Genomic DNA, 18,499 nt, shown 5'->3' on the forward strand with positions numbered 1-18,499 from the left:
TTTTGTAAAAAAATGTGTATGTGTTTTCATTGCTGCTTTCTCTAGAATCTCTCACACCTCCAAGAGGTAAAGTTCAAATGATCGTCTGGTCTCAGTGGGACCACTACAGCTGAGTTAAACCAGAATTCTGCACTACAGTTGCTTTCACAAGAATGATAAATTTCTAGGGCACTGAAAGATAACGTGTCTCATACACACACTTTTGTTGGAATTGCTACTGAAATACAGCAACTGCTACAGGCAATGTACTCAAAAAATACTCCTCTCTTAGAGATTACAAGTAAATAGAAGCAGAATTTGTCTTAGAATCTCTAACTTTATTTTGGTGGCAGAGTTTTTTTAATGTCAATAATCTATATCATCATCCATACTGGAATATTTGATTCGGGAATCAAAAGTCTGTAGTTCTGGAAGATCTGGGGCAAGGCAGATAGTTAAAAATCAGTTCAAAACCAGTTACTAAAAGCATTGTTGACACAAGGTTATCAATTTTCAATTAGTGAAAGACAGTATTATCGTTCAGAAATTTTCTGAATGAGATTATAGATTTTTTTTTTTAGGGGGAGAGTGTTGCCTGTTTTTAATAAAGGGTGTCAGGGTCTCATTTATTGTCACTCAGTAGGTCTTTCAGAGGACAGGGAGTCTAACATGGGAGTTAGTCACAGTTCTAGGTTCCCTATCAGCATTAAAATGAGCAATACATGGACAAGATTTGTGTTATACAGACATACTCCTCAATTTCTGATGGATTTTGAGGCCATGCTATGCTGTGCAGTTCAGTACTTTGCAGAGTAATCTCTGACTGTGCACAAGCTCTCAATAGATCTCAGCAGGAACCCTAGTTATAGAAGATCAAATTCAGAAACTTAAATCAAGCAACTATCTCCTCTTGCTTTCCCACAGAGAACTTCACATACTTCCAAAATTCTGGCTTAAAAAAATTGTTTGCTTCCCATATAGTGCAACTGATGCCATGGATGATATGGCCAAAAGTGTTAGAAAACCAGAAATCTTTGGTGTTTTGTTTTGTTTCGTTTTTGCTATTCTTTTTCATGAATGCACCTTACTGAAAAAGTAAATGAAGTTACTTTAGAAAGCTTCATTTTATTTGGATATGATTTACTGGATTGATAAAAAGGGGATCTTTCACTTGGAGCAGAGGTCGAAGTCAAATAAGCTTTTTGTGTCATAAATTACTTCTTTCATGTGGTACACAGAGCAGTCATTTCAGGAACAGCTGCACTGTGAATCAAATTACTGCATATTTGCTTTGATAATTCAGGTCTACATACTTAATTCAGAAGAATCCTCCTGTTTCTCAAAGGTGGGTCAGCAGTAGATAGCAAATTCTTATGAAAGGAGGAGAGAGAGGTTGAAGGCTGAAATAACTTCCTTGCTCTTTCTTGGTTTAGACATTGTTCATAGGATCACAGGATCTTAGGGGTTGGAAGGGACCCAAGGAGATCATCGAGTCCAACCCCCCTGCCACAGCAGGACAATACACAGATCATAGAGGAACACATCCAAACAGCTCAAGAAATTAACAATCTTGAAATAATTCTTAATGCCTTCTCAAATCTGTATTTCTTAGACGAATTATACCCTTCCTGACTTTTCTAGGTAAAGCAACATTCAGTTATTTAGGAAAGAGCGGCTCTGCATATTCACAGCAATATGTCATAATCCCCATGGGTTGTACTGCCTCACCCTTGTGTCATATGTGATACATCACCATAGAGTTTCCCAAGCTGCTCCTAAGTCATCACATACCATGAAGATAAATTCTTTAGCCAAAAAAAGAAAAAAGAAAAAAAAGCAACAATAATCCAGCAGAGACCATCACCTTTCTAAAGTGAATCCCTCCACTCCAAACCACTACTATTTGTTCATCCGCTGGAATTTAAATGGTATACATTTTTAAGGCAAACAGCTTCATCTGAAGTGGAGACCACAACTGCCAAATACTTTTGCTGGACATGCAAAGAATGCTTCTTATGTGCTGTTCCCTCTAAACACAAAGGTAGTTTTATATTTAAATTTTCACAAGATTTTGAAGGTTTCAATGAAGAGGTTAGTTAAAGGAATTATATGGATGAAATTAACTTATATTAATATATGCTTGTTTTGGAAAGAAGAGATGAAGTATTATGAAAAGGTTATTCAGAGACTAAACATGTAGTTTCTTTCATGTTCTCCAATTCTAAACATTACACAGGTACACCCTGGTCTCTGATGATATACAAATTCAGCTTCACTGGTTTGCAGTGAAAAATTGAGCTGTTTTAAGAAAGAAGGCATGAACAGTGGAATTAGGTACAAAAACAAGATAAAAGAATTTATGTTCCCTCTAGAGTCCCTTTGCAGAATACGAGAAGCACAAAGTAATTCTACTTTGAACTCTTCCTTCATCTTGCAACATGGCCCTTATGTAAGCAGAGAGACCAGGAAAGGGATAAAAAGAAATGGAGGCACTAGGCATGGCAGCACAGTGTTTCCCTTGGATGGTATGAAAAAGAGGCATTTATCCAATAATACCCATCCACTGACTCTCCACACAGCTCTGCCTGAAAAGTGCCCTTATGGTTAAGCAGGCTCATGTGTTTTAGCAGGACAAGGCCAGCATACACAGTACCTTATACAGGCCTGTTTCTGGTCTTTTCACTGCCAGGAGCAACCTATTGATTGGTTCCACAGCTTTTGATTGTACCTCCTGGAGGGAGTTTAGCCTCTTCCAGACAAAATAAGAATGCTGTTCCTGTGTACTCAGAAGTAATAAAAAAGCTCAGAAGCAGCAAATCTTTAAGGCACTCTGCAAATCAGAATTTACATCAAGGAAGAACTGACACACAAGCGTTTTCTTAACATCCACATTCCTCTTCAGTTTACAATTATGTGCTACAGAATTTTATCCAAATTTAAAGCAAAAATATCTTACCAGATAGGTAACTTACAAAGAGTAACCCATCTCTGCAGCCACTCCAACATTCATATCAACTCACATAAAAGACTTGCAAACCCCTGTTTTTTACCATGATTGAACACTTGACATTATTCCATTTTAAGAACAGAAATTGTTTTGCTCTTTCACATTTACATCCAAATAAAGCATTTAACCTGTTTTTTCATGTTATATATGTGTGATCCAAGCTTGTGGCTTGTGGTTGCTGTTCCATTTCTGTCCAGAAAAAGAGATTAGAAGTTCACAGATCCTTGCTCCAATAGTGTGTTTAAAATATTGGCAATAATCTGCTTTCTAAAATCACTACCCTTTCATGGAGCGCTCAGAGAAGACAGAATACAGTCATTCCATCTTTTCTGTAAACAGAGAATGGTTCTTCTGGTTATAGATAAACTATAACTGTGATGTGCTATTGCAAAAACCTTCAACACTAATGGACTAATAACAAATCCTGATTCAATGTGCTTGTGTTTGCATTTTGGTACTTCTCATCCATGTAATACAGGCAGAAATGTTCTACAAGCAAAGTCAGAGAACAGTTGAACATAATTCAGTATCAACATGAGCTTTAGCCAGAAGAAAGCACGATGAAAATAACACAGAAAGAAACAGAGAAAGAAGCCAGAATGTTAGTTCCAAAAAAACCCACAACTGGATTGTGAACTAAGGGAACAAGAAACTCATTAGCAAATGCACCAACTAAAAACAACCCCTGAAATCACTTTCTAAAATTAGCCCTTTGCTACAAAGCTCCATGCCAACCCCCAAAATTTCTGCAGTTCTCTATTCAGTGATAAAGAAGACTACTGTGAATTTTTTTTCAGTTCAGCAGAATTAATGATCCCTGAACTTCAGAGGAAGACACAACAAATCAAAGTGACATGCACCGTGCAGGATTCATTCAGTATCAGTCAGAAACTATGCTTCAGCCTCATCCACATACCAAGAAAATGAGCACACTGGAAGAAATCCACTCCAGGATATCTAAGACTATAAAAAAGTCATTAATTTTACTCATAGCTGTGTAAAATAATCACACTGCATACAGGTGATTTGTAAAAAATGGATTAATTTTATAACCTCCCAAGAGCTGCATTTAGCAGCCATATGTTAGTATACTAAATTAACTGTGATTCTAGTGCCATTTATTTGTTAGCTCTTAATCACAAATTAAGTTCAGGAAAAAAAATCTACAGATTGTGCACTGGAATTTATGCATAGCACGAGCCTTTTATTCCCATCTCTGGATGCAAACAAACAAACAAAAGTATGGTGCTTTGTTTGAATCAAAAGCTTTATTAATCAAACACCTGTACAAATGTTAAGTAATCATTGCTATACTGCTCGACAGTAGATAAACACATCCTGATACTGCCATTTTACAGAATGTGCTAGTTTGAAGCAGGGTAGAATGTTTTGGTGAGAAGAACTAGATCATAGGCTGTGAAAGGAAAACAATGGTGATGTCTGCTCCCCTCAGAGTCTTGCTGAAGAAGAAATTAAAACATTAAATAACACTCTCGCCATTTTGTCGCACTCTGGCTGGGCTGCTGACTGAGCTGCATCTCTCTAACACACCCTCCACTCATTTTTGCTTCTGAACCTCTTGGCCACATCTCTGTTCTTCCTTAGGACTGGGGTAAGGTTGAGAGGGGCAGGGGGAAGGTGCAGGGGTGGTTGAGAGCCCCTCCTGGGGACTCAAGTTTCTGGGAGGGGAGTTGTGTTTCTGTATTACCTTTTACCTTGTATATTTCTGTCTATAACTGTATATACTGTAAATATCTTCTTGTATATTGTGCTAGCTGTAAATAAATAGCTTCATTCATATTCCCAGAGCCGTCTGAGTCTAGTCTGGGTATTTCTAAAGTGTGGGGGGGTGGGGAACACCCAACCATCACAAGAAAAAACTTGTCACTTACTTCCTCAAGTCACAGAATAAACCACTGCTAAAAATCAATAACAGCCGTACCTTCATAGTTTTTCATTTTCACATTTCACTCTTCAGACTTAAAGCTTTTACAGGTTATACTGTTACTTTGACATTTTCCACGCGTCAATGTTTTACTTAATTTTCAGCATCAGATTTGGATGAAAAAGTCAGGCAAGCCTGTAAGAGGTAATACTCTTTTGCCAGGAAAATGCTGCATTCTAGGCAAAATATTTAAATTGTTTTCTTTTCAGTATGTTAACTGAAAACGTAAAAATTCTTGCTCTGGGCCACACTAAATAAATTTCTTAAACAGTCTTTATGAAAATGTTTCACAGTATCAGATCAAATGTAGTGTTTCGCATCTGTTTACCTAGCCATCTTATTCCTTGTTCCTCTTCGTAAAACCACACTGCCAGCCTCAGTTTTCTTCCAAGTAGCCACTCACAGCAGTAGGTTCTCCTGTCTGCTCTTACCAGTTTAAGACTCTTAAAAAAATAAAAGCTGCTGTTCTTTAGCACACGCCGTTGCTTTTACTGCTAAAGGCTGGCTGTACTCACTGCTTGCCAGCTGCCAGCCTGTGTCACAGCACATGAGAAGGCAGGCAAAGCCAGGGAGGGATGCAGGAGGTGGAGAAGGAACAAATACAAGTAAATAGATGAGTGATAATGGAATTCACTAAACCATTTCAGCAACTTTATGCCCATGGATGAAGAAGGCCTGTGGAAGGCATCCAGGGCCCTGGGCTTCTTCCATTACCTGTGATTTCTAGTCACATGAAATGTCAGTGAAATATCTCAATACAGAATGAGAGGAATTGCATTTAAGTCACAAACCTAGACATCTTGTTGAACTGGTGTTTTAGGAACGCAAGGCTGGCTGATGCTGCCTGCAGCAGATTCCAGAGTCCTCAAAGATCTCTTTGTAGAAGGTTGTCACCAGTAGGTCATAGGATGCTACAGGAAAGACTGTGCAACCCAATGAATAAACACTGAATAATGTATCTTGTTCTTTCTGCATCCTCAAGCATTATTACTTGTGCACCATTCAAATACTGCTCTAGGGACAGGACAGTCAGCCCTTGCTGTAGCTTTTTGGAGCTGCTAATTACCTGAGTGTTGGGCATTACTAATTATTTAACATACCTTGGACAAGAGCATTATGAGTTACACATTAGGAACTGATGTCAGGAATTGATGACAGGTACAGGTCAACGAGGCAAAGTATTGGAGTTGCTCTTTATGTGAGACAGTATGTAGTATCTATTGAGTTCTGTCCGTGGCTAGATGAGGGGGGAGTTGTTTGTGGGTGCAAAAAGAGAGGCAGACCAGCATGGGTGTGTGAGAGACTAAATCTTGTCTCTCTTGTACATGTAAATCAACAAAGACAAAAATCACCTCCGCTCCCCTCAACAGCAGCTCCGGAGGCATGGCGCAAGCACATCCTGGGTGGATTGCCCGAATGCCCAGGGATGTGAATTGGAGAAGGGGAGGCGGAGGGGTGAGGGGCAAGGCCCACAGCCAGTGCCAGGCCCCTGCGGGCATATGGATTCGCCACGTGCTAAGAAAACTGGTGCAAACGACCTGCCCGATGGGTCAGCTCTGCCCACCGACAGCACACCTGGCGGGCACTAAGGCAGTAAGGTGGCTAAGGTGTGAGCCAGGGGGACCTGCGGAAAAACTGAGTACAAGACACAGAGCCTAAACCGGCTTCTCTGAGAGCGCAGGAGAAACATCACCGCGACCATCCCGACGGAGAACAGCAGCCCGGGAACCCTCCCTCAGCACCACCACGACCACCAACCATGCCGTGCCCTAAGTTCTGCCTGCTGTAAGAAGAAAGGGAGAACTCCTGGAGAAGAGAGAACTCACCGAAGACATCACTCGCTGGAAACATCCCTGGGCAACACAAACTGAAAACGACTCGGACTTTGGAGACTTTTTCTCTCCTCTGGCCGATGGTAATATAATCCCGATCCTCTCTCTTTCTACCCTCCCCCCCCCCCCCCCCCCTTCTCTTTCTTTCTCTGCTCCATTCACTTTTTCCTTTAGTAAATAGTCTCGCTTTTGATATCTGGTCTTGCTTGTGCCTTAATTCCACAACACAGAAATGTGTAAGAACAAATCTCTGGCCTCTGAACCGAGCTACCTAAGGCCTTGCAGGAAGGCCTGCTCGGGCAGTCACCCACAGTCCAGGAGGCTCCTCCTGTGCCTCAGCGGTAACCTGGTGCAAAGGGTGGGCGAGACAATTAGGAGAGGAGTACTGCCAAACCTCACACTCACGCACAAGGAGGGGTCTTGCTGAAGGCTGAGGGCAGACGTGGCGACAGCAGTCACGGCACGATGCAGTTCAGGATCTCGTGTGGCAGGAACAGAACACCAAGCAGCATTACAGCCCTGGACTTCAGCAGGGCCAGCTTTGGCCTTTTCAAGCAATTGCCAGGGAAACACCATAGGACAGGGAACTAGAAGGTAAAGGGGCCCAAGATATTCAAGGACCACTTCTTCTAAGCTCAAGATCAGAACTTCCCAACAGGTAGGAAATCAAGAAAGGAAGCCTGGAGACCTGCTTGTTTTAACAGGGATCTGTTGAGCAAACTCAAGAGTAAGAAGAGAATCTATGGATTGTGATGAGAAGGAATGGCCTCTTGGGGGGATTATAAGCCTGCTGTCAGAGGGTGCAGGGGGGCAACAAGAAAAAAGCTAAGACCTACTTGGAATTATACCTTGCAAGAGATGTCAAGGACAACAGAAAGGACTTCTTTAAATACATTGCAGACAAAACTAACACTAGAACCAATGCAGGTCCACTGCTAAATGAGGTGGGTGACCTGGTGATAGAGGATAAAAAGAAGGCAGAGCTACTGGATGCCCTCTTTGTCCATACTGCTGGAGACTGTCCTCAGAAGCTCCAGATGCCTGAGGCCCCTGAGCAAGTTAGGGTAAAGGAGGAGTTGCCCTGGTTGATGACAGCTGGGTTAGGGATCAGTTATACAAACTGGTCATACATAAATCCAGGGGTCCTGATGGATGCTACTGCAGGTGCTGAGAGAGCTGGTGGAAATCATTGCTAGGCTGCTCTCCATCATTTTTGCTAAGTCACAGGGAGGTGCCTAAGCTCCATCTCTGGAAAAGTGATGAAACTTATTCTCAGTACAAAGATAAGAAGGTCATTTGGAGCAGTCAATATGGGTTTACCAAGGGGAAATCATGTTTAACCAACCTGATAGCCTTGTATGAGGATAAACCAGGTGGATATCTATCCATGTGGATGATGGCAGTGTAGTGGATGTGGTTAATTTTGATCTCAGGAAAGCATTTGATGTTGTCTCCCACAGCATCCTTGCAGCTAAACTGAGGAAAGGTGATCTGGATGATCAAATAATGACAGAGACTGTAAACTGGTTGCAGGAAAGAAGCTAAAGAGTTTTTTCAATGGAATAGCCTATTCAGAGACCTCTATCTAGCAGAGTCACTCAGGGGTCAGTACTGGGACTAGGGCTGTTCAATATATTCATCAGTGACCTGGATGAGGGGAGAGAGTGCACTGTCAGCAGGTTGGCTGATAAAGGGAGTGGAACATCTCTCACGAGGAAAGGCTGAGGGAGCTGGATCTTTATAGTCTGGAGAAGACTGAGGGGGGATCTCCTCAGTGTTTATAAATATATGAAGGGCGAGTGTCAGGAGGATGGAGCTAGGCTCTTCTCTGTGATGTCCAATGATAGAACAAGGGGCAAAGGGTGCAAGCTGGAGCACAGGAGGTCCCATGTGAACACAATGAAAAACTTTCCACTGTGAAGCTGACAGAGTACTGGCACAGGCAGTGCAGAAGATGTTGAGTCTTCTTCACTGGAGACATTCAAAACCCTCCTGGATGCATTCCTGTGTGACCTACTCTAGGTGGTCCTGCTTTGGCAAGGGGTGGGACTAGATTACCTTTCAAGGTCCCTTCCAACCCTTAACATTTCATGATTCTGTGGTTATTCACCATTACAGAAAAGAAATAAAGACAGTACCTTTGAGAGTATCTGCTAATTGTGAGTTCCTGATATGTGATGCCTAATAATCTTTGGGGTTTTCTTCTGAATATACTGTTTTATAACACTATATTCTTACACATGTCACTACTTATCCTTATGACTATATGCCACTGAAAAAGACTACTATAGCCAGTCTCCAGTGGATTGACTTTGGCATCCAGAAAAAGAACACATCAGAGTGGGGTGAGAGGAGAAGAATGTATCATTTAAGCAGCTCGTGACTCCTAGTGACCTACCCCACACCACACAGTAACTTCTTAGAATGGACATGGAAATAAGACAAATCTTCAGGGCAATGTTATCTGACTGCATTTGTGAAACAGTGTTGTCACCAACCATGCCTCCTACAGCGTACTGTAGAACTTGCTATGCATTTCCTAATACTGACATTTAAATAATATTCTCTTCACCCAGTATTTCATCAACAATAGCAGGTGAAGACTAACAAGTTCCGAGGTAGAAGTAACATGCCACTTGATATCTACTGCTCTACTTTGGTGTTGTATTTATGTATCACCACATGATCTTGCCTTCAGAGCAAGAGCTTTCCTTTATTACATGTCTGGCTCAGCATTGCTTAATCTTCACTGAGCCAGCAGAAAATCACAGGAATTAACAACACAAAGTTGGAGAGCTTATGTGATGGGTACTCCTCCATCAGCAAAGGAAATTCACAAGGTCTGGCATTGAGCTATGTAGATTCAGTGTAGTATTAGCTTGTTTAAATTTATGTAATCTCTCTGCTATTAATAAATGTTAATATTCCACATATAATGTCCGTGTCATCAGTTAACCCCACCACTGCTGTTGAAGAAACACTACAAATGCACTGTAACAAAGTAATGCCAGCAGAGAAAGAAGGAGTGAAATCAACCTACTGTAAAAGATCCTTAAGTATAATCCAGAAATATATTTTCTCTGAAAATTATATTTCTAAAAAAAATTAAAGTGTTAGGATTAATCACAGATCTATGGCCTGATTTCCACCTTCTGCTTTCACTAAGCAATTAATTGTTCTTGAAGAAAACTCAGCTTTGGATTACCTTACTTTGAAATCTGTTTTCCTTCCGATATCTAAGGTTCATGGTAACCACTTTCCTGCCATACTGTGTTGTCAAGACCATTCATCAGAACACCTGCAGCTCAAAATGATGCAATTGGCACAGAGACAGCACTTGAAAGGGCAGCATGCACCTTACACCCAGCACAGCCATCTGCACTTTCAGAAAGCATGCTAAGGCTGTGAGATAAATTAATGGTGCAGCCATTGCAGGATCAGAAACCTAAAATCAGGCATGTCTGCTTGCAAATGAAGACATACTAAAATGACTGACTGCTCTTAACCATTAGTAATAACGACTAGTTCTCCAACTGAGCTAATTTCTGAACTTCACTGGCTGTTTCCTGTTTTCTGTTTGACTCTTCTATAGTTCTATCAACTTTTTGCATAGCTTAATGGATTTGTTTCCCTGTGTGTATGAATGCTGACATATGCAGTGATTTTGATACTTACTGTCATGGTGCACTAGCTGGAATCAAATGTTTTAACAAAGCATCTTAAAACAAGTGAATTCTGTCTTGCTGGCATGTTAAAATGAGGTTAGGGATGATTTTCAGAGTTGCTAATCATAAAAACTTAACATCAAGATGTATGCTGTATTCACTGCACTTTCACTGATCTGTTCATTAAAGCATTATGAATTTTCTAGCAGTCCTTTGATTTCAAGTACAGCCAATGCACAGTTTATAATGTGCTGACTGTGGCCCATGCGCAATTTATAATATGCTGCCAGGAAGGAAAAGATACAGGACAACTTTTTTTTTTTTAAATTCTGTGTGCTTTGTATCTTTTCCTCCTCATGGCTTTTTTTTCCTCCAGTCCTATTTATGATTTATCCTTCTCAAACAGCTTCTATTCACTCAATACCTTAAATCTTGTGAATGTATTTCTCTTTTCTTCTCACTTCTGTGTCACTGTACTGCCAAAATTTACATCTTTGCATCTTTTCCATGTTAATATAGCTATGATCTCACAACTTACGATAGTACTGTAATCTGGATTCGTATCTTACCTACTACAGCAGCTACATTTTCCCTATCTTGGCTATGATTGAGCTAAAGAGAAGGCTCTAAAAAGGCTTTAAGGTAATAGTCAATGTAAATGGCAACACAGAATGTGAAGAGGGGATTTTAACCAGTAGATTAAAATGGAAATACCCCGATGGGCAGGAATTGGTAACTGAAAAGTTCCCATTCATACTGAGTGATCTGCGATTTGGGAAAACTACAGGAAAGGCCAGATCAAGACCTGATCAAGGTGTGTAAGGGCTACAGAAATAGTAAAGCTGACATCAAACCAGGTAGTCTGCAGGCAGTATGTTTAGAATGGTAGGTGTTCAGACCCAAAAGTAGGCAGGTCTAAAAAGGCTTGTACAAAGGGAGATAGGATTCACAGAAAGCCACCAATTACCTTCAGGAGCAGAAATATGGGAGACAGAATAATGTCAGAAACAGCAAAAATGCTGTGAAAGACCCAGAGTGACAGGAAGTGCCAGACTAAAAAAGTAATGCTGAGGAATAAAGCAAGAAAATGGGGTTCCTCCTTCCCCTCACATATTGAGGCTTGGGAAATACAGCAGTAAGATTAGCTATAGGTTCTACTGCTTTAGGAAAGCAGGCAAAAGTGCTGGATTGCTTGCTGTCCATCAGAGTGCTCTTTAGAATGTGCTGCCAATATTTTCTGTTAAGGAAAGGGAATTTGATCTTGTAGGTAAGCTTTCATCTGGTAATTTGAAATAGATATGTCTGATCTACTGTTTTTCACAGCTGCAAGGGCTATAGAGAAAAGTGGGAACATTCTAAGTACTAACTAGTGATATCTGAATGAGTTAATTCATAAACTCCTCTAACAGCTAAACCATTTCCTTCAGTGTCCAAGGGAGAAACAAACAGATAAATTAAGCAATCAGTTGGACTTCACTCATACCCTCCTCTATGCCTCAGTCTCATTTGTTGTTGCAGTAGCGCCATATTGTTCTGGATAACTGTCTGATAGGAAGTGTCTGAAGTCGTGAGTATGCTAGTGATAAAAACAGTACTATCAATATTCACAGGTACAGAGAAAAATGTATATTGCTTCTGGGTCAGTTTGAGAGATGTATTTCTCATCTGAACAAAGACTGTGGGTTAGAGATTGTTTTAGTTTGTTTTTTTTTCCTTCTGGTTTTGCCTATAGACTTATTAGAAGATGTTAAACAACAATGCTGTTCCTTTACTGCGGAATACTATGCACATGCCACAAAACCGTGACAGACTGCTTGTCACAGGATCTAAGTTTTAAAAGTAGGAAACTTAAGCGAAAACTAAACTTGTCTCTAACTATGCACATTTTCCAGAATGCTGCCCAGATCTAAGCAGGGGCAAATAACAACCCAGCTCATCACGGTGAGGTATAAAAAGGCTATTTTAGACTGCAGTACACCCCGACCCCACAAGAGATAGTAGTGCAGAGTGTAGGTCACACTACTAGGAGGAAAACAGAAGTCCTGGAAAAAAGATGTTTTGGCAGGGGAGGATTGGTGTGTTGTTCCCTCCGCCAGCACCCACAATTGCCTTAATGCCCCCCTACAGCGCTGCTAGAATTATGTGCATCCTCTCTTTCCCAGAACAACTCCTACTTGTTTCCCAAGTGATACTGTGATTTCCCAAGAGAAATCACAGTATCACAGTATCACAGTATCATCAAGGTTGGAAGAGACCTCACAGATCATCAAGTCCAACCCTTTACCACAGAGCTCAAGGCTAGACCATGGCACCAAGTGCCACGTCCAATCTTGCCTTGAACAGCTCCAGGGATGGCGACTCCACCACCTCCCCAGGCAGCCCATTCCAGCATCCAGTCACTCTCTCAGTGAAGAACTTTCTCCTCACCTCGAGCCTAAATTTCCCCTTATTATTATTATTTATTATTACAGATAATAAAGGTAAGTGCCCACAAATGGTATCTCTGCCTGCCCACTACTTAGAACGATTCTGGCTAAACACACCTACCAAGCTGGCTATACATCTCCTTTAAGCATTGCACAAAGTAGCTATTATTTAGACATTCTACATACTTTCAATGCCTCCTGTACATCACTATCATTTGCTTGCTTACCAGACTTAAAACTGAAGAAAATTTTCATTCCTTCATCACAGGCATGAACACAAACATCTGAATGCAGCTGAATCAGCCTCCTGTATTTAAATTTAAACAAACATACTGCCTGCACAATCTTACCACTGAGACTATTATGTCTCTTGTACTCTTGATCAGTTATCCTTCAGAAATCACATATTTTCTTCATTGCAATGTTTTAAGAGGACATTGCAGAAAATTTAAAAACCATACACTTCAGCTGATAGCAAAAATCCTGAAAACAATACTATTGCCAAATAGCCTACAATGAGACCTATCACAAATTACCACTATACCAGTTTAATTAAGCAGTCTTAAAAGCAAATTATCTGCTGACAATGCTGGGGCATTCATTCCTTTTTCATCCTCTCTATATCCTCAGCTAGGCAAACAAGATGAAAATCACCTAACATGCACGGTGATTGTGCAATGAAGTTTTGTTTCCTAATCACAGATACCGTGCCTTTGCTCACACGAAAGAAATCCCACCGACCTGATCTAAGCTTCCCTCATAAAGAGCTGCAACAGAATTAAAATACAGCTGCCTGGGTTTCAGTAATGAGGTCCTGGGTGCTTTACATCATGCTGACAAACATTTCCCCTTTTTCTGGCTAAAGTAACTGCAACAATAGAGCCGTTAATCAGAAAATCTTCCGCATATCAGCCCCTCAGAGCAAAGAGACGCTTACCTTCCGAAGACTTGAAGAGGCCTCTCTACTGGGAAAATAATGAAGATGCTTTACTGCTGCACTTCGGCATCCCCTTTTCTGTAGCAGTTTACTAGGAATACAGATCCTCCACCATTTTCTTGTCACGTGGCTAGTGGTACTGCTAAAAAGGGATGATCACCTGCCTTCAGATAGCTGACTGCAGAACCAGCAGCTTCTGGGCTTTAGCTAAAGCAGTGCTTGAATGAACATGGACCTCTGCTTCGGCTGTGAAAATTGGAGTTTTTTGGGTTTTTTTAACATTCTCTGCAAATCTTTCACACCAGAGCATCACTAAACTTTGACACAGCGAGTCAGCTGGCAGTAGTGAAAAGCTCCCTGCTGTTTCATTTCACAGCCTGAGGAAAGCCTGTGATGAGAGGCTGCACGACAGAAGTTCTTATGGATTCAACCCATCTCATCTCTCATTTCTGTCTGCATCGATGGTTAAAGAGCACATGAATATTCAAACGTGTTTTACATAACTTGTTCAGTTTGCAGTCCAGCTATGGGAATGCATAAGTAAATTAAAAGTAAAGTCCCAAATAAGCACCAGTTCAGAAGGCAGGATGAATTCTGGAAACACAAATTGGACAAGCACAAACAAGCAATGCTCATGGCCTGTGCTCCTGACTGTTTCTGAGGGATGGAGGAAGTGCAGTCCCACACTCTCCTTTTGTAAAAGTCTGAATCCCTAGAAATTCCAGGGTTCTTTCCCGTTGCAAAACAGCTTTCAGTTCTACTGCCTTGCAATCCTGTGGGGATATAACAGCAAGGCAACAGCCCCTAGAATGGTCCAACATTCAGCTAGTTTCTCCCTTCACAGCACATAAATCCTTCTTGAAGGGGAGTTAAGCTGAAAACTTTCATAGCAAGTTGCTGGGACATAAGCAGTAAAAACAAATAAAAGCTTAAACCTATTTTCATGTAAGTACAGCTCCATGCACACATATATAGCCCAGTGCAAATAAAAAATGAGTGGCTCCCACTTTGTTCTTCGTGCTATTAGCAATCATACAGGGAAAGTTCTAACAACCTGCTGCTGATCTCCTGAGAAATTTGTCCCCAGCTGCCATTCTAAACAACAGACCAACACCAAGCTAGTAAAAAAATCATCACTGAAATGAAAATACATTTCTAAGGAGGATACTGCTGTAGACATATCATCTTCAATGCCTCTGTCAGCTAGTTCTACCTAAGATTTCCAGCAATGGGAATATTTTGCAGCACTTTTTGAACTGGTTGGACAATGTTTAATTCATTTGCAATCTAAAGTTCAGACACTCATAACCTGTATCCAGGAAATAAGAGTTATAAAATATTGATGCACAACAGCAGTCATTAATAGCATTATTATGACGAAGCTATAAAATTAGTGACATGGCAGAACTTAAGGCTTTGGTCCTCCATGCTCAGAATAACACAAAAGATCTTTGAGATTTTCGGACACACTGCTGGGACCCAGTAAGGGTTGCTGGGGCTTACCGTCAAGGTCAAGTCTGCACCAACAAGGTTAAGTTTCAAAGCTCATTAGTGCTTTAGGCTGAAATCTCGTATCATTGATCACATTGATTAGAGTAAATTATACTGTGAATTAATTCAGAAAACCATGAGGTTTTGAATAGTAGGGGAGTTTTTCATATGACTGTCAAACCATTCTAACGTAGTTCAGGTCTTCTGGCTTTAAGAATGTTGCTTTGCCAGACCAGTCTCCCAATTCAAGTGAAGTTTCAGGACCTCAATAATTGTAAGTAAGGTTTTTTTTCCTACTAAAATTGTTTTCCTGTCACTGAAGTGTTGCTCTCATCTTGTTAAGATGTTTTTATATAGTACTTAGATATTTAGCCTCTAAGCATTAATGCTGTTTTTACACACACACACCCCCCAAATAAACCCAACAAAACCCAAAAACCCAAAAAACAAACCCAAAGGGGATTATCACCATATTGGCTGCTGCTACTCTTTAACAGCTGGCTTTGCAATGGAAAACTGAATTTTTAGTTTTAATTAATTTTCAATCTCCAGATGGTGATGGGAAATACTGTATCACCCCAAAATTGATAGCAAAAAAGACAGCTGTAATGACTTCATAGGCTAAGTAGAGAGAAAGAAACTGTTTATAATGATTGTAACAGTTTGTAATATAATTATATGAAAAAACACATTAATTATATAGTTTCCCATCCTGAACTCAGATGGACATTGTGCCAACAATCTTAAAGAGTTCTTGCTCATGCCAGTCTAAATACTTTGTTTAGCTTCAACTTGCTTTTTTACTCCTATTACAAGGCATGAACTTTCATCTACATGGACTTTCTGGCAGCCAACTTTCTAAGTTATTGCTCATTTCCTTATATGCTCATTTTGAACCTTTACAGAATGCTCCTTCTGTTTAGCCAGTTGTCACACTTTGTCCTGCCAAAGCAAAAAACCTGAGTTCAATTCTGATTTCAAGTCTGTAATCTTGTAGTTCAGCAGGAGTTGGAAGCACCGCTGAAGCTTCATGCCCAATTCCCAGAGTGCCCAGAATTGTTTTCTAGCAAAGATGGCCAATTAATAAACAATCTTTACAGGAGTGAAAGATGACAGCCTCTGTGAAATGCGAGGGGAAAAAAAGGAAACAGAGGCATCCAAAGGGAAGTAAAGGTTAATTTGCTCATTAAAGCAAGAACGCATCCAGAGAAGGGCAACAAAACTGGTGAAAGGCCTGGAACACAAACCCTATGAGGAGAGGTTGAGGGAGCTGGGGCTGTTTAGCCTGGAGAAGAGGAGGCTCAGGGCTGAACTCATTGCTGTCTACAACTACCTGAAGGGAGGTTGTAGCCAGGTAGGGGGTGGTCTCTTCTCCCAGGCAACCAGCAACAGAACAAGGGGACACAGTCTCAAGTTGTGCCGGGGGAAGTATAGACTGGATGTTAGGAGGAAGCTCTTGCCAGAGAGAGTGATTTGTTATTGGAATGGGCTCCCCAGGGAGGTGGTGGAGGCACTGTCCCTGAGGTGTTCAAGAAAAGACTGGATGAGGCACTCGGTGCCATGGTCTGGTTGACTGGAAAGGGCTGGGGGATAGGTTGGACTGGATGATCTTGGAGGTCCCTTCCAACCTGGTTGATTCTATGATTCTAAGAAGCAAACCTGGGCTCCCCAATTCATTGCCTTACCCTAGCTTTGGGGGGACAGAATGGAAATGCTGAGAAACTACTGGGTGAAATCTTTGGTCCACTGGAGTCAATGAGAATTTTGCTTGGTTCCATTCTGTCAGTATTTCAGTTAAGGACATTGATATTTTAACTTAACTCATTAATGGCTCCGAGAGATATGAGCAACTGATGTAATTTACCTGGACCTGAGCAAGACCTCTGACACTGTCCTGCACCACATCCTGGTCTCCAAGCTGGTGACACATGGGTTTGATGGGTGGACCACTAGATGGATAAAGAACTGGCTTGATGGACACACCCAAGGAGTGGCTGTGAATGGGTCCATGTCCAAGTGGAGGCCAGTGACAAGCAGAGTCCCTCAGGGATCAGTCCTGGGACCAGTCTTGTTCAACATCTTTGTCAGTGACATGGACAGTGACATTGAGTGCACTCTCAGCAAGTTTGCTGACAACACCAAGATGTGTGGTGCAGCAGATGCGTTGGGGGGAAGGGATGGCATCTAGAGGGACCTGGACAGGCTGGAGAGGTGGGCACAAGCCAATCTCATGAGGTTCAACAAGACCAAGTGCAGGGTGCTGCATCTAGGTCAGGGCAATCTCAAACACAAATCCAGGCTGGGCAGTGACTGGCTGGAGAGCAGCCCTGAGGAGAGGGACTGGTGGACAAGAAGCTCAACATGAGCCAGCAGTGTGCACTTGCAGCCTGGAGGGCCAACCAGATCCTGGGCTGCATCAGGGGCAGTGTGCCCAACAGGCAAGAGAGACGATTCTTCCCCTCTACTCTGCTCTGGTGAGACACCACCTAGAGTACTGCATCCAGATCTGGAGCCCTTATTACAAGAGGGATGTGGACATGCTAGAGTGTGTCCAGAGAAGGGCCACGAGGATGCTCAGAGGGCTGGTGAGCCTCTCCTATGAGGACAGACTGAAAGAGTTGGGGCTGTTCAGTCTGGAGAAGATGAGGCTCCAAAGTGACCTTATTGTGGTCTTCCAGTATGTGAAGGGGGCCTACAAAAAATGCTGGTGAGGGACTTTTTAGGCAGCAGGAGCAGAGCAGGAAGTAGGTAGGTTCAGACTGGACGTGAGGAGGAAGTTCTTCACCATGAGAGTGGTGAGAGCTTGGAACAGGTTGCCCAGAGAGGTGGTTGAGTCCCCATCCCTGGAGGTGTTCAAGACCAGGCTGGATGAGGCTCTGTCCAGCCTGATCAAGAGTAAAATGTGCCTGCCCATGGCAGGGGGGTCAGAACTATATGACCCCTGTGGTCCCTTCCAACCCTGACTGATTCTATGATTCTATGATCTGATGTGCATATGGCTAAATCACAGAGATAGCAGAGTAGTCTCAGGACTCTTATTAGAAACAGTCATTGATTTTTCTTTCTTTATATTGAAACATCGTTATTCACTGCCAAACACAGGCAAAGTGATGAAAACAGGCTTTTTTAGTAAAAAAAATAGTGGATTGCTTACAGTACTAGGTGATTTTAATAGCCAGCAATACAGTAAGGGTCACAGAGATACATTTTGGACAGA

General features: G+C 41.7%; 1 protein-coding gene across 2 annotated transcripts in view; it reads right to left on the bottom strand.

Annotated features, from left to right (window-relative positions):
- Nucleotides 1-18,499, bottom strand: part of PRUNE2 (prune homolog 2 with BCH domain) — a 191,897-nt gene that overhangs the window by 39,700 nt on the left and 133,698 nt on the right. The window contains exon 1 of one of the 2 annotated variants that reach the window (XM_064140916.1): nucleotides 13,792-13,981. The exons of the other annotated variant lie outside the window; for it this stretch is intronic. The gene's annotated coding sequence lies outside the window, so the exon portion shown is untranslated. Of the gene's footprint in view, nucleotides 1-13,791; nucleotides 13,982-18,499 lie in introns of those variants that run through there. 2 annotated transcript variants of the gene reach the window in all.

The sequence above is a fragment of the Pogoniulus pusillus genome, chromosome Z, assembly GCF_015220805.1.
Source record: "Pogoniulus pusillus isolate bPogPus1 chromosome Z, bPogPus1.pri, whole genome shotgun sequence".
NCBI classification, from domain to species: Eukaryota; Metazoa; Chordata; class Aves; order Piciformes; family Lybiidae; genus Pogoniulus; species Pogoniulus pusillus.